Source organism: Syngnathus leptorhynchus, chromosome 21 (genome assembly GCF_054491065.1).
Source record: "Syngnathus leptorhynchus isolate UIUO chromosome 21, UIUO_Slep, whole genome shotgun sequence".
Lineage (NCBI taxonomy): Eukaryota > Metazoa > Chordata > Actinopteri > Syngnathiformes > Syngnathidae > Syngnathus > Syngnathus leptorhynchus.
In genome coordinates this window covers 710,003-725,963 of record NC_141215.1, presented here as the reverse complement: position 1 = coordinate 725,963, position 15,961 = coordinate 710,003, and the positions used below count along the sequence as shown (strand labels likewise).

Below are 15,961 nucleotides of genomic sequence, written 5' to 3'. Positions count from 1 at the left end.
CAATGCCAAATTAGGACGGCTCTTCTCTTCTCCGAGGCCATTTAGATTTTTATAGAGATTTTGGAATTAGCTGACCTCTCTGTTAAAATACCAATATCGCAATGGATAACTGCCAATATCATATTCCGTGCAGCAGTCATACTGTCACATAATTCATACTGACACATATGTAAACAGGTTCACATAAACAGAGAAATTATGCCAAGTGCAGACAGACAATCACGCTTAAGCCCTCGTTTATCAATGCAGTTTTGTTTCTGGTGGTACCCATTTGAATGGGCACATGTCAGTCTATTGTAATTTGGCAAAAAATATTGTTTTTGAATAAAAACCAATAACCATTACCCTCAATTGCACAAGCACTCCTCTTTGCTGTTCACAAACACAATCACGTCATCTTCATCCATAAGCACATCAGTCTTTTCTTGTTAAAACAGAGCAGCCCTTCAAAACATAATGTGTTCAATCAACCTCCAGTGATGGTATTTATTTACATATTGAAACACTATATTTCACCTCCTTCACTGTTACACGTGAATGCACATACAGAGAGAAGTTTTCTTTATTTTGATCAGGTAACATGAAGCAAAATATAAAAGTTATTGTAATTCTCATTAATGGCATAAATGACTCATTTTGACCAGCAGGGGCGTTTGTGTCATTTTTTATGGTTTATTATGGTTGCTGCCATCACCACGAGATGGCGACTCTAAGAAAAAGGAGGCAAACAAAGGTGCTGAGGTCAGGGCAATTTTGGGTAGAAAAAGAAGCAAAGCATGATGGTAGTGTTTTTGAATCTATTTGTTTACCTAATTTATAATGCTTTGGTTTTGTAATAACTAAAAGTACTATTTAAACAGTTCTACAAATTCTGCTTCATCCACTGAGTGTGTGTGTGCCACACGCTAGTAGCAATTAATCCCGTGACTGAAGATGGGATGAAAACGACGGCCCGGCAACTTGTACAACTCATACTTACCTGTCAGGGAAGACACCATGATCAAAAAGGTGGTTCACCCAGGGCAAGCCTCAACCATTGCACTCCAGCTGTGCTGACCCCTACATTTAGTGGGAGTTCTCTTGTTTATGTTGTTGACTACGGTCCATCTCTCTCAACTTTAAATTTATGGTATTGCGGCTTTTGGGTGTCAAATGTAGCCATATTTGAAAATGAGATTTCATTTGCTGAGTAGGAATTGAATACTCTGGACTTTTCCAGCTCACGATCTGGGCTCCCAGGCTTTCCTCTCTTTTCTGATGTCGACGGCGATTCAGAGGACCGTTCAGATGCGAGTCGTTTAGCTTTTTGCGCACAATGAATCTGGGTGTCTGCACTCAACTCATCTGTGGCTATTTCTTGTGACATGTCACTTTCCATTTGTCTGCTTCCCACATGCCCCTTTCCTCAATTGTTTCCTCTCCACTACTTGTAGGCATTTCTTCTACTCTATCAATTTCCTTTGCGTTCTCTGTTGGTGGGGGTGACACACGTCCCTTCCCTCTCCTCATCTGTTCCCTCATTACCTGGTCTCTCATCTCCTGTTCCCTCATCACCTGTTCCCTCCTCACCAATTACAGGCCTTGGAGGGAAATTTGAATTTCCACAATGCTCGTTAGCTTCATTTTCCTTCACCTATCAATTCTCTCGCGGCCTTCAGTTGGCAAAAGACTTTGGGCACTTTCTGTAGAGATGATCAGGTTCTTGACAGAGATTGCACCTTCTGTCATTGGTACACTCTTCTAAAGTGTGACCAATTACTCTACATTTCCAGGATATTATTTACTCACACGCTTCTGTAAAGTGCCCATGCTGTCCACACTTGTGGCAGAGCTTGGGTTGGCCCTGATAATATATGTAGCCTTGGTTTTCTCCCAAAACTATCATTGATGGGAGATTTCTGAGGCCCTGGAACCCCTGAGGGACCTCCCATTGTTGAATGGGGGCCCGCCAGGAACAATTCCAGAGGCCATCTTCATCTCTCACCGTAAGGGTCCATGAGGCCTCGTTTATCGTTTAGACACATTACCAAACTGTATTGACACTGTGTCGATACTGTGTCGCTCACTGCTGACACCCGGTAGAACTTAAAAATACTACAGGTAACCTAGTTGGCAGACTCGACTGACACTGATTTGATGACCTAGTATATACATTCATTAATTTAAGTAATTATACTTTATCTTGTATTCTTTCACATATTCATTTAAATTGAAAATATATTTTATTTATGAGTTACATTCAATCAATAATGTGAACATGGATCATAACGTGAAAATCTAAGTGAACGTGTTGTGAAAGAGGATGCTTGTGCACTGGGATTTGTTTTTTTACAAATTTTATTTAAAACAATACGTTTTTCAAATGTTTTGAAATTGAGCGTGTTGCGCTTTTTGGACACAATTTCCCGCCTTTGAAAACACCCACTCACACGGCACAGATGAGGCTGGAGTGCAATGTCTTGTTTGCTGCCTGTTCTAATAGATTTCATTTCAATAATGTTTTCAGAAAATAGCTTTTTATGGTTTCACGTGTTGTGAAAGAGGATGCTTATGACTCTTCATTCCCTCTTTGTGGCCTTGGACCAGAGCCGTAGAGGCTCTCCCCAGCCAAGCCCCGCTCTCCCTTCTTTCACGTTGCCAATTGTTTCCTGATGTTGATAGCGCCACAAGTGGATTTCTCACAGTAGGATCCAAGGATTCTCTTAGCTCAAGAACGAACCTAGCCGTTTCCTGCTCATAGCCCAGGGTATGGACTGGATTGGCAGTTGCAGCGAGGTTGCCCCGAACATAACGTGAAAATCTAAGTGAACGTGTTGTGAAAGAGGATGCTTGTGCACTGGGATTTGTTTTTTTACAAATTTTATTTAAAACAATACGTTTTTCAAATGTTTTGAAATTGAGCGTGTTGCGCTTTTTGGACACAATTTCCCGCCTTTGAAAACACCCACTCACACGGCACAGATGAGGCTGGAGTGCAATGTCTTGTTTGCTGCCTGTTCTAATAGATTTCATTTCAATAATGTTTTCAGAAAATAGCTTTTTATGGTTTCACGTGTTGTGAAAGAGGATGCTTGTGCACTGGGATTTGTTTTTTTACAAATTTTATTTAAAACAATACGTTTTTCAAATGTTTTGAAATTGAGCGTGTTGCGCTTTTTGGACACAATTTCCCGCCTTTGAAAACACCCACTCACACGGCACAGATGAGGCTGGAGTGCAATGTCTTTTTATTGTCCCAGTATCTGACTTGGGGCTGCTCCAGAATTCTTGATATCTTCGGGATGAACCGCAAAAGATCAGATATTGTTTTAGCAGATCCATCCCGTTGACAATGCGCTTCCTTTAACAGAGCTTTGGCACGCTTCCTTGACAGACTATACTGCTGCTCGTTCGGTCACGTGACTTGTTTAAAGCGATACGCGCACCGACACAGGGCTTCGCTCTATGTCATAGAGTCTCTGAGCTCGACACATGCGCCGACGCATCGATGTTACAGGACCCATCACTACTCACCGTCATAGCCTGGCCTTTAACCGTGCAATATCTTCCCAGAAAATAACAAATGTCCTCTGCATTCACTGCCTCATTAAACATTCTGACAATAACCGTTTTCGCAGCATTGTCGGTCAGCTTTTCTACATTAAACAAAGAGAACAGGGATTTAACATTTTTATACTGTTAGGATACGGATTTTAGCTATTGATCTGACTCCAAATTACGATCAACACTTAACACAAGTTTCTATGTCCTAATCCACACACTGGCGCACCTAACAATTTTGCGAGTTCGTTCTGTCAAAGAGAAGACCAGTAGATCAATCAGACCAAATTTACCAAATGTTTATTCCTAACAAAGCGCACTAATACAGGCCTGGGTCCCGGGTCCCTCACACTAGAACTCGTGCGTTTTTGTGACCACCAAAAGACGACACATTCTTCCGGGTTGCCCAGTTTTAAAGAAACATAATATGAATATTAAAGCATGCAAAATATTGTGTGATGATTGGTCGATGGTCATCTCCTCCCCGTCGAGGTGTCATCACTGTGGTCAGGAGTTGGGGATTTTCCTCTCGAAGCCCAACCACCTGGACGTGGTATTGTTCTTTGTTCTCGTTCCTCACCGACCTCGAGGTGTTATCGTCTGGTACTCCCTTCGTTCCGTGCCATCTCGTACTGCCTGTCTGGTACTCCCTTCCTGGGCCTGTTCCATAACTCTTAGAAGAAAACAAGTTCATGCAGTGTGCCTACACATTCCTCACCCCCCACCAATCCACACAAGCACTCCAATACTAGATATTATATTGATATGATTATATGTTTCACACAACCTTAAAAAATATGTTTGCTAACCGCTGAAAGCACATTTCCCTTTATTACCCATTCCAAAACTCACGGAGGTTTGCCGCAGAGCAAAAGCTCACATCAAAGCTTTTGCTAAAAGGCAACGTTATAATGCAGTTCAAATCATCTGCTTTAAATTTCAGGGTTTGTTGGATTAGCTTTCTGGAAAAGTTTAACCTTGACATTACCAGCGGCTCACCATTCATTTCCTTAAATGTAAAGCGTACACGCACCACTTAAAGAGATTTAGATCAAAGGAAAGAAACACACAAAGAATACCAAACAACTACAAAATAATGCAAAGTCAATTAAAGTAATTTACCATAGTAGATTCTGTAACAAAAGTACAAGGTTATTTGTAACACAATGCTCTGTCACTATTTCCTCCACAAAGTGAGTCAAGTTCACTGCCATGGATGAGAACTTGCAAATCAGTCGAGGTGATTGCCTTCCGAGCTAGCTAAGAACAGATACTACAATTGATCTTAGCATAAGGACTGAAGCGATGGAATATATGAGTGACGGACTCGCTTACAGGCTTCCCTGTCTACCCATTCTCACCGACGGTTACAGTACGGAACAGAGTGCTGCTCTTCTGGGCACTAATAAATCGGCAAACTTTTCTGCCGACTTGTTCACGAGGCATATATGTGTCTCCTTTCAGCAGTCTCTATCCAAATACACAGTGTAGGTACCTATTAAAACAGTAGTCCCGATGAACATGAAAGGCACAGATTGATAATCGCAAAGAACTCTCCAGGGTCATCATATGTACTCAATGGCTGCACCGAAGAGAGTTGGGCCGATGCAGAAGTGGCAGTGGTGGGATTTGAACCCACACCTCAGGAGAGACTGAGGCCTATTTCCAGCACCTTAGACCGCTCAGCCACACTACCTACCACCTGTCATTTTGACATTGAATTTTGTTGACATTCTATTAAAACGTGAAGGCGGAAAAGCTGGTTTCTCCACCAGCATCCAGGTTAGTGCTGCCCGACTGAGCTTTTTTCATAATGTAATGAAGCCTGTACACAGCAGAGACCAAACAATATGAGTGACAATCAAAATCCAGTTGCAAGTTGGAACCGAATGCTTGTTTGCCGATTAGAGGACATCATGAATTATTAGTGAGCAGCAGAGTGGCGCAGCGGGAGCGTGCTGGGCCCATAACCCAGAGGTCGATGGATCGAAACCATCCTCTGCTATTTGTAACTTGTGTCCTTTGGAAAGCTTTTGGCCTTCTTTCAAGTCGTTCTATTGAGAAGAAATGTCGCACCTGTATTTTCCACACGTTGGTTGTGCTGCATGGAAGTCGACCCATCCTCAATGCATACACTTTATGAGGCATATATGTTGTCCCTTCTTTCATCATTCTCAGCCCAAATACACAGTGTAGTTACATATCAAATGGGTACTCCAGGTTAGAATAAAAGGCAAAGATTAATATTTTGCAAAGACCTTTGAAGGGTCTTGATACTTTACAGGTGCACTGACAGGAGTTGGGCAAGGAGACCAGACCTGAATTGATGCAGAAGTGGCTGTGGTGGGATTTGAAACCCACACCTCATTAGAGACTGGAGCTTTGGATTCAGCACCTCAGACCGCTCGGCCACAATACCTGATTGCTGGGCTACTATATGGAATTTTCTTGACAATTATATTAAAACTTTGGAATCGGAGAATACAATGCTCGTTTCCCCACCAGCAACCAGGTTAGTGCTGTCCTACAGCGCCTTGTTTATAATGTAACAAAGAAGAAATAACTCGCAGAAGGCCTGGCGATCATCCACAAGAGCCAACTACCCGGAAAGCAAAAATTGTGGTGCTACAACTTCACATTGTACCAAAGGGCCATGTGGCCACTGAAGATGAGTAATATCAACAGCGAACGGCCTGGACAGACGAAGCAAACACCTACATTCAGAAATGGCTAGGTCTACCGAAAGGTTTCTCTGAAACAGGCTTGTTCGGGGCAACCTCGCTGCAACTGCCAATCCAGTCCATACCCTGGGCTATGAGCAGGAAACGGCTAGGTTCGTTCTTGAGCTAAGAGAATCCTTGGATCCTACTGTGAGAAATCCACTTGTGGCGCTATCAACATCAGGAAACAATTGGCAACGTGAAAGAAGGGAGAGCGGGGCTTGGCTGGGGAGAGCCTCTACGGCTCTGGTCCAAGGCCACAAAGAGGGAATGAAGAGTCATGGTTGTGGAAGAGGTGTCAAGATCAAAGCAGGAGCAGTCCACCATCAAGGCCGTGTTACAGGGTCGCCAAGGGAGATGGACCACTTGGGAAGGTACCATCAGGAAACCTTTCAGCTTGGCTGAGCTCTGGAAGATGCCGCAAGCCAGACTTAGCTTTGTGCTCAGGGCAACTTAGCCACAGAAACCTCCGCCAGTGATTTGGCAAGGAAGGGAGCTGTCCCCTGCTCAGAGCACCTAACGCCAGCCTACAGCACCTACTGTCAGGCTGCACTGACACAGGCACGCTACAGTTAGCGCCATGACCCAGTCGTGACGAAGCAGGTCGAAGTTCTCGAGACCAGCAGAAAAGAGGCCAACAACAATTCTGCAGCCAAACAGCTCCTTGTCTGGTTTGTGAGGGCAAGGGAGAGCAGCCGAGACACCAGCCGACGAGGCAGTTTTACGACAGCTGAAGTTCCCCCGTGAAATCACCACCACTTTACTCCGGCCAGGTGTGCTTTGGTCTGCTGCTACCAAGTCTGCCATACTCATAGAGCTCACCATCTCCTGGGAGGAGGGAATCCAAGCTGCCTACAAGCAGAAAGCAGCCAAATACGCAGAAGAAGTAGGTTGGTCCACGACCACCTACCCTGTTGAAGAGGGCTGTCGGGGCTACGTCAGCACATCGACTTCGACAAGGCTGCTTCGTGATGTGTGAAGAACTGGGGCTAAGCTCCGAAGGGAAGGGTAACGAAAGCCCTGGCTGAGGAAGCAGAGAAGGGAAGCTTCTGGCTGTGGCTGAGGAGGAGAGATAAAAATTGGGTGTCAAGGCAGTAAAATGGCCCAGCTGCAGGGGGGGCAGGGACGTCTCCACCAGCACGCGTTCCAGGGTTAAATAGAGCGAAACTCCGATGAGCGGTGGTCCCTGGCTGACGACCCTGCAGCTCACCCAAGGCACCGTAGGAGGCGCGACAGGCACATGTGCCCGGCAGAAACAACACCATACCTTGATTGTACCGAATCAATCACAACAAGTCAAGTCAAGTCAAGTTTATTTGTATAGCCCTAAATCACAAGCAGTCTCAAAGGGCTTCACATAGACAATCAATTGACAATTATTCTCAAAGCATCCCCTGATCTTGGCTCCCAAAAGGGCAAGGAAAAACTCAAAAAACCCTACCAGGGGAAAAATGAGAAACCTTGAGAAGCGACCACAGATGGAAGGATCCCCCTTTCAGGATCACCAGGCTGCAATGGATGCAAAGAGGGCACATAAAATACATAATATGGAAATCAAAAAGTGGATGTCCAGGCCAAAGCGAAGAGCTGTCGGAGGTGCCTTCGATTGTCCTGGCAGTGTCCTCTAGGAGGGTATTCCGCTGCAGTTCCCTCATGCTGAATTGGTCCACGAGAATCTAGATAGCCGTCGTCAGCTTGGGTGTCACCTAACCACCTCCCCAGCCTGGGAGGGGTGGGGGGAGTGGGATCGGGGAGAGGGAGCAAAAACAAAATCCAGCCGAATCTGCTACTACAGGTTAATTAAAGGCCACATCATAGAAATACGTGACATATATATATATATTAATTACTGTATATAATATATATATATATATATATATATCCCCAACCCTCCGGTTACTAGACGACCCACTCTACTGCTACATATATATATACTGTGTGTGTATATATATATATATATATATATATATATATATATATATATATATATATATATATATATATATATATATATATATATATAATTTATTTATTTTTTTCGAACGTCCCGGTTCTCGAACAATTCCGTATTCGACCAAATTAAGCTCTCTGCGCACAAAGGTTTCGGAAATCGAATGATTCACTTCTCGAACAGCCTTCTGGAACGGATTGTGTTCGAAAACCGAGGCTCCGCTGTACGTAGAATTACAAAACATACACATCAAATACAAAAGTAAAAGTAAAACATACTTTGGCCTGCCAGTGAAAAACTGGGTACTTTACTTCGACTGTTTTAACTTAGTGGCTTCGCGATGACACATCCGAGGTCGGCCGTTAACTTGAATTGGTAGTCTCTTGATTGAAGTCGTTGCCTCAGACCCATTTTTGCTTATCGCTTCTCGGCCTTTTGGCTAAGATCAAGTGTAGTATCTGTTCTTATCAGTTTCATATCTGATACGTCCCCTCTCTGGGGACCACATATGAAATTGATTTTTGGAATAGGGAGGTGTAATAGGGGCTTGAGGCTTTCCCACCAAACGGTTTGCAAATAGGTTTATTTCTTGAGGGGGGCACATAAACCCTCCTGCTGGTCAAAAGGAGTCATTCATTCCATTAATGAGAATTACATTCACCTTTATATTTTGCTTCATGTAGCCTGATCAAAATGAATAAAATTACTCTCTGTATGTGCATTCACGTGTAACATTGAAGGAGGTGGAATATTGTGTTTCAATATGTAAATAAATACCATCATTGTCTTTTAAGACACTAAAAGTGTCACGTCTCGTCTCCAGCCCTTCCACTATGCGTCAGTTGTCTTGGTTTCTGTCCGTGTGCTCGCCCCTCCCCTCCTGTGTGCCCATAATTGGTTTGATTGTTCTCACCTGCCTCTTGTTACCTGTAGTGTATATAAATCCTGTCTGCTCCTCACTCCCCGTCGGCTCATTGTTGTCGTCTGTCGTCGTCGTCTGTCGTCGTCGTCTGTCGTCTGTCGTCGTCGTCTGTCGTCGTCGTCTGTCGTCGTCGTCTGTCGTCGTCTGTCGTCTGTCGTCTGTCGTCGTCGTCATGTCCTTTTGGTTCCTGACGTTTTCAAGCACCGTAATTTTCGGACTGTAAGGCGGTTTTTTTCATAGTTTGGGTGGGGGGGTCGACTTATACTCAGGCGAGACTTATATGTTTTTTTTCAAAAAATGTACTTGATCATTAACACATTACTTACTAGTACAGTTGATCACCTCACATATTATTTTTAATACACTGAAAAACGAATAAAGCAATTCACACTTTAAAGCACAATATTCAAGTTCATGAAACAAATAAACAAAAAAACAAAAAAAACTGAAAAAGAAATATAGTTATTTTCAAACTAAACTGAACGAGGGTGATTTAAATTTCACCATTGGCCGTGACGCAACAACTGGGAGGGGAAAGCGCTGTTTTTTTGAGTTTTTAAAAAGCACAGGTCTGGTGAAGAGAATTTAGTGTGGTGATGTAAAAAAACAAAAAAACAAAAACAAAAAAAACAGTAGGGGCAGCAATGCAATTTAGGATGCAAGCTCTGCTTGTGATGGACAGCATGCGAGCACACATTACGCCAGACATGCAAATCACGAGTCCGACGGCGCGCGTACGCGGCATTGTTTACACGATCGATGATCGATGTATTTTATGATTTGGAGTGACAGATTGTTTGGTAATATTGTTGCTATATGATAGTTATTTGAAATATACTTTATATATCGTTATATGAGTCTGTGGAATAATTAGACATGCAAATCACGAGTCCGACGGCGCGCGTACGCGGCATTGTTTACACGATCAATGATCGATGGATTTTATGATTTGGAGTGACAGATGGTTTGGTAATATTGTTGCTATATGATAGTTATTTGAAATATACTTTGTATATCGTTATATGGGTCTGTGGAATAATTAGACATGCAAATCACGAGTCCGACGCGCGCGTACGTGGCATTGTTTACACCATAGGTGTCAAACTCTGGCCCGCGGGCCAAATTTGGCCCGCAGTGTAATTATATTTGGCCCGCGAGGCAATTTCAAATTAACATTAGAGCTGGCCCGCCGGTATTATACGGCGGCAGCGCTGTAACACCGCATTCATCGCTTGTACTACAAATTCCATAATGGTCTGCTGTTGCTTTGGCGCCCATACGTCCGTTCATGACTCCGCCTCATGCCCATATAATTAGAATCCGTGTTCATTTTTTCCCAGAATGCACCTGAAATTTTCAAGATGGCGCTGCCTAGATTCGATACTATTGGCTTCCGAGCAGCCGTCCACAAACTAATGGGTGACGTCACGGATGTTACATCCATTTCTTATATACAGTCTATGTGCACACCCCGCATCCCCGTGCCTCTCCCCCACACTGCGACCTCAAACGACAGCTGTCACTGTGTTAGCCTACCAACAAATGGCGAAAAGAAAGGCAGAAAATAGAACTTTTCTGGACAGGTGGGAGACAGAATATCTGTTTATATGTATACAAGACAGACCTGTTTGTCTTGTTTGTGGAGTCAACGTGTCAGTAACTAAGGAGCACAATATTAGACGACACTATGAAACCAAACACCAGGACAAATATAAGGACCTGGACACGGCTTAAAGGAGCCAGAAAGTTAAGGAGATGAAAAGAGGTTTGATTTCACAACAGAAAATGTTCACAAAAGCCACAACACAAAGTGAGGCTGCTGTATAGGCAAGTTATATCGTGGCACAAGAAATCACCAAATCAGCCCGGCCCTTTAATGAGGGAGAGTTTGTAAAAAAGTGCATGATGAAGGTTTGTGACCAAGTGTGCCCCGAGAAAAACCAAGCCTTTGCAACCGTAAGCCTGAGCAGAAAAACAATAGCTGACCGCACATGCGAGCTTGCCACCAATCTGCATGTCCAGTTGATGGAGAAGGGAAAATATTTTGTTCCGTTTTCCCTTGTTGTGGATGAGAGCACTGACGCGTCTGATACTGCGCAGCTGACTGTCTTTGTCCGCCGCGTGGACACAAATCTGTATGTTACGGAGGAGCTTTTGGGATTTAAACCAATGCATGGCACAACCACAGGGAAAGAAATCTTTGAGGAGGTTTGAAAATGTGTAACTGAAATAAACCTTCCGTGGAATAAACTTGTGGGATTAACCACTGATGGTGCGCCAACCATGAGTGGTAAAAGGAATGGACTGGTGGGCAGGATCTGTGAAAAGATGCGCGAAGAGAACTGTGCAGGTGAATTATCTGTTTATCACTGCATCTTACATCAAGAATCCCTGTGTGGTAAAGCGCTGAAGATGGAGGATGTTATGTCCACAGTAACACAAAGGTCTCAATCACCGCCAGTTTAAGTCTTTTCTGGAATTTTCTATGCACTTTTTCTTGCTACTCCAAAGCCTGAATGGTTTATTTATTCATAGTTGTTATGTTATTTTATTTTCAAATGTATTAGCCTGTGTAAGAAGCTAATTTTGACATTTACCTCAGAAGGCTGCAAACAGAAAGGAGGCATTCAATTTTTATTTAAATTTTATTTAATATGCCATTGATGTTTTTTTATTATTATAGTTATCATTATTCTTATTATTATTACTATTATGACTATTATTGTTATTATTAGTATTATTAGTGTTATTATCAACTTGAAGAAGCTAATTTTGACATTTACCTCAGAAGGCTGCAAACAAAAAGGAGGCATTCAATTTTTATTTAAATTGTATTTATTATGCCATTGATATGTTTTGTTATTATCATTATTATTATTACTATTATTACTATTATTGTTAGTATTAGCATTATTAGTGTTATTATCAACTTGATTTTGCACGCCTGCACTTTTAAGTTATATAAGCCTTGATTGTTCAATATTCATTGTAAAATCAAAACTTGTTTGATTCCATATTAAAAGGTTCATTTGTTCAACCTTGGCCCGCGGCTTTGTTCAATTTAAAATTCTGGCCCACTGTTAATTTGAGTTTGACACCCCTGGTCTAGGAGAATGATTCTTGCTTAGGGTGCGAGAGGTCCCGGGTTCCACTCCCGGACGAGCCCTACTTTGAAACACAGCTATCTCCCATTCTCTGGCATTTTTAACAGGCTGATGTCACATGTGCTGTGTCATCATCATTCACAGGCTCCATTCGTGTGTCACGTGATGCAAATTTGGACACAGCGAAGGACTACCAAAGGGAATGCAAAAGTGAGTGAAAGATAGCAGTTTTCACCCAGTCTCAAATTAGGTACCACACCGTAGTTGCAATGCGAACTCATTTTAATGTGTCAGGCACTTTGCAAAGGAACCATCAATAACAATGAAGATTAGAAGCTGTCTCAAATTGGGGACGTTTTGTGTGTTAGGTGAACGTGATAACCACTACACCATGGAAACATCTGCTGCAGTGGTGCACCTTACCTGCTGGCCCAAACGTGAGTGCTATGGGCACCAAGCACACCCAAACCATCGCTATTTTAGATCTTTACGACTACTCCCACATTCATTCACGTTCGGTGAAACCTCCCCAAATCCCCACCCTAACACGCAAAGCATACGGTTTGACATGAAAGGCGGCTGTGGCTGGGTTGGCGGTTCCATCCCGGCTCTGTCACAGTCACATGTCGTTGTGTCCTTGGGCAAGACACTTCACACACCTTGCCTCCAGATCGTCATTGTAAATGAGAAACTTTTCTCAATTGGCTTACCTGGTAAAACATTGAATTAAAAAAAAGAAAGAAATATTAAAAAGCAAGTCCATTTGTATAATAAAAGGACTTTTGACTTGTGATCTGGTGCTCCTTGTGTGGAGTTTGCATTTTCTCCCCGTGCCTGCGTGGGTTTTCCTCCCACATCAAAAAAACATGCTTGGTCAGCCGATTGAGTACTCCAAATTGCCCATAGGTGTGAGTGCAAGTTTGAATGGTTGTTCGTCTCCGTGTGCCCTGCGATTGGCTGCCAACCAGTTACGTTCCTACTGCCCGATGACTGCTGAGCTAGGCTCCAGCACGCCCGCAACCCCCCGCATCACAAATAATGGATGGAATTGAATGGAGATCAGTTTAGGGCCTGAAGGGGGAGCCACAGCAATGTGTACATACTCTTATTAATTTATCCAAACTTCATTATATAAATCAATGTGTAAATAATCTATCCAAACATAGTTGCTCAATCAGAGCACAGAACAGCACACAAAGTTTTGTGACTTTCACTTACACATAGGCAGAGAGCACAGAGCTCAGTTAAGTTCCATGACACATAGTAACAAAACATTCAGTAGATAACAGGACATTAAAGTGATAACAGAACATATGTCTACCTTATAAGGACATGTTTTTCCTTCCGGCCCATTCCCTTCCTAGTTCTTGCTTTTGGTCAGTATAAAGCCTTCCGATCTGGAGAGTACATTGTTGTTTCATCTGCTGAAGTGCCTTGTTCACTGACCGCCATTAAACAAACCAACATCTTGCAAATAAAAAAACAACTGTTACTCCACGTCTTTGTTTTCTTTGCTCAATGACAGACATCTTTAACAAAATGCAACAGGCTGTTTTAGCTAAACTGTTCACGGCCTCGGTCGAGGTTCAATTCCCCGACGCGTAGTCTGTTTCTTTGTGTTAAAAATGTAGCCTAAATTGGGGAACAGGAGTTAAGTTGGTTCATGGTCACCCCTTATGAACGTTAACACCGTTTCATGCCCGTGACACTTATTTCGAGTTGGTTTTATTGTTCATCTTGGCATTCTGATGATATTCTCATTCTTTGCTATCCTTTCGCCATAGTTTGTTTCATTTTGATTGATTGAAACCTTTATTGTCCCCTCTGGGGAAAATCAGTTGTCAAACAGCTCATGACGTTTAAAGAGAGGAAGACAAACAGAAAACCAGAGTTCACAATGCAATAAATATAAACACACTGCTCCAATAAATATGCAGTGCAAGCTGGTGGTTTGCTAAAGAGCATCATGCGCAGATAAAAAGTCCCAAGTCAGTTAACCTATCAGCTCTAGCTCCAGGTCTCCACGTGCCTGCGGGCCTGGTTGTAGAGTCGGAGTGCGGCTGGAATAAACGACTGTCCAAATCTCTTTGTGCTCTGACGGGGGAGGACCAATTTTGATGTATTCATTATAATTTCCATATAGATTTGGAGAATAATGTCCACATTATATAGCTGCGTTGGGTATTGAGTGTGTTTGTGTGTGCGTGCGCCCGTGCGTAATGGTTAACACTCTGGCCTCTGAATCCAGTCATCGGAGTTTTAAATTTCAGTGGGACCTCAAATATTTGGTCGTATACATGTATATGGGAAAAATTTGCTCCTGTACTGCCCCATGAAACCATATGCCTCCCAGTGATTAGGGCTGAGTTTTTCATGGTGTAATGCTTAGCACTCTGGACTTTCAATCCAGTGATTTGAGTTCAATTCTCAGTGGAACTGTTATTTGACATTTATCAAAGAAACATTTTCAATACAGTCTGCCACCCTTTGAAAACATATCCCTATACCTTGCTTATATTTGATAAAGTAATCACATGTTGTCTGGGTTGCAATGTCAACTCGTGGAAGTTACCAGTCCACCAGTTGGCACCAGTTAGATCTTGGATGATTCTAAAGCTAATGCTCTTCTGGAATACCGTATAATGTTTGCATGGTGTGATTGTGAGCACTCTGAATCTAGCAATACAAGTTCAAGTCTTGGTGGAACTTCCAATTTGTAGTAATTTACCTGGAACATAAATTGAGTGTGTAAGCCCAATTTAGTAAAATGAGCGCCTTAGTGCATTGTGCTCAGAAAAATTATGCTCCTTTTTCAGTCATTGCTAGGGTTTCATGGTGTAATGGTGAGCACTCTGGACTCTTAATCCAGCGATCCGCGTTCAAGTCTCGGTGGGACCTCAAATATTTTGTCATTTAGCTGGGAAAAATTCGCGAAATGGTAGCAGCTTGTGTGCTTCCGTATGAAATCGTATGCTTCCCTACACTTCCCTACGCTCCATGAGCGCTCTGGATTATGAATCCAGTGATCTCAGTTCATGTCTCGGTTGGACCTCAAATCTTTGGTCATATACAGTTGTATGCAAAGGTTTGGGCACCCCAAATTAATTTCAAGATTTTCCTTTATAAATCATTGGCTGTTCGGATCAACAATTTCAGTTAAATATATCATATCACCGAACCCCTGTTTAGAGAAAAAACTTTATTTTTTTCTTATTCAAGACATAGACGTTTTTTACTGGCGCACAAAATGAGCCGTGCATGAACATCACCTTGTTCAAAGAATAAAACCAACACAATGCATGAATTCACATCAAATGACATACCAGCAAATCAGTGTGACTTCTGCTGTTGCCTTTGCGAGACCATTTCAGATATGCAAATTTATAAATCAGGTGTGTTCGGACCTCCGCAGTGGAGGCTTTGCCGAACCCCTGAGACTGACTCACTGAAACCTTAGGGTTCGACCGAACCCAGGTTAAGAACCACTGGTCTGGAGGCTGTTATTTCTGCAAAAGAAGGATCTACTAAATATTGATGTCATTTTACTGTTGGGTTGCTCAAATGTATGCACCTGCCTACTTTTATTGAAATAATGATTGCACACTGTCTGCAAATCCTATAAACCTCACTTCACTTCTCAAATATCACTGTGTTTATCACTGCCGTCATCCACCGTGCATGGATTTGGGCCATCTAATTGGTTCCTTTGCCCCCGCCCACCCTG

The 15,961-nt window shown here is 42.8% G+C and overlaps 1 non-coding gene and 2 pseudogenes across 1 annotated transcript; all 3 read left to right on the top strand.

Moving 5' to 3' along the window:
- The first annotated feature begins 6,026 nt into the window (after positions 1-6,026).
- LOC147039975 (uncharacterized) lies at positions 6,027-6,891 on the top strand (annotated as a pseudogene).
- A 1,739-nt stretch (positions 6,892-8,630) lies between these two features.
- Positions 8,631-8,803, top strand: LOC147039974 (U2 spliceosomal RNA; annotated as a pseudogene).
- Positions 8,804-15,063: 6,260 nt separating this feature from the next.
- On the top strand, positions 15,064-15,135 carry trnak-cuu (transfer RNA lysine (anticodon CUU)). Its single transcript has one exon. It is a non-coding gene; the product is annotated as a tRNA-Lys (tRNA).
- The last annotated feature ends 826 nt before the right edge of the window (positions 15,136-15,961 follow it).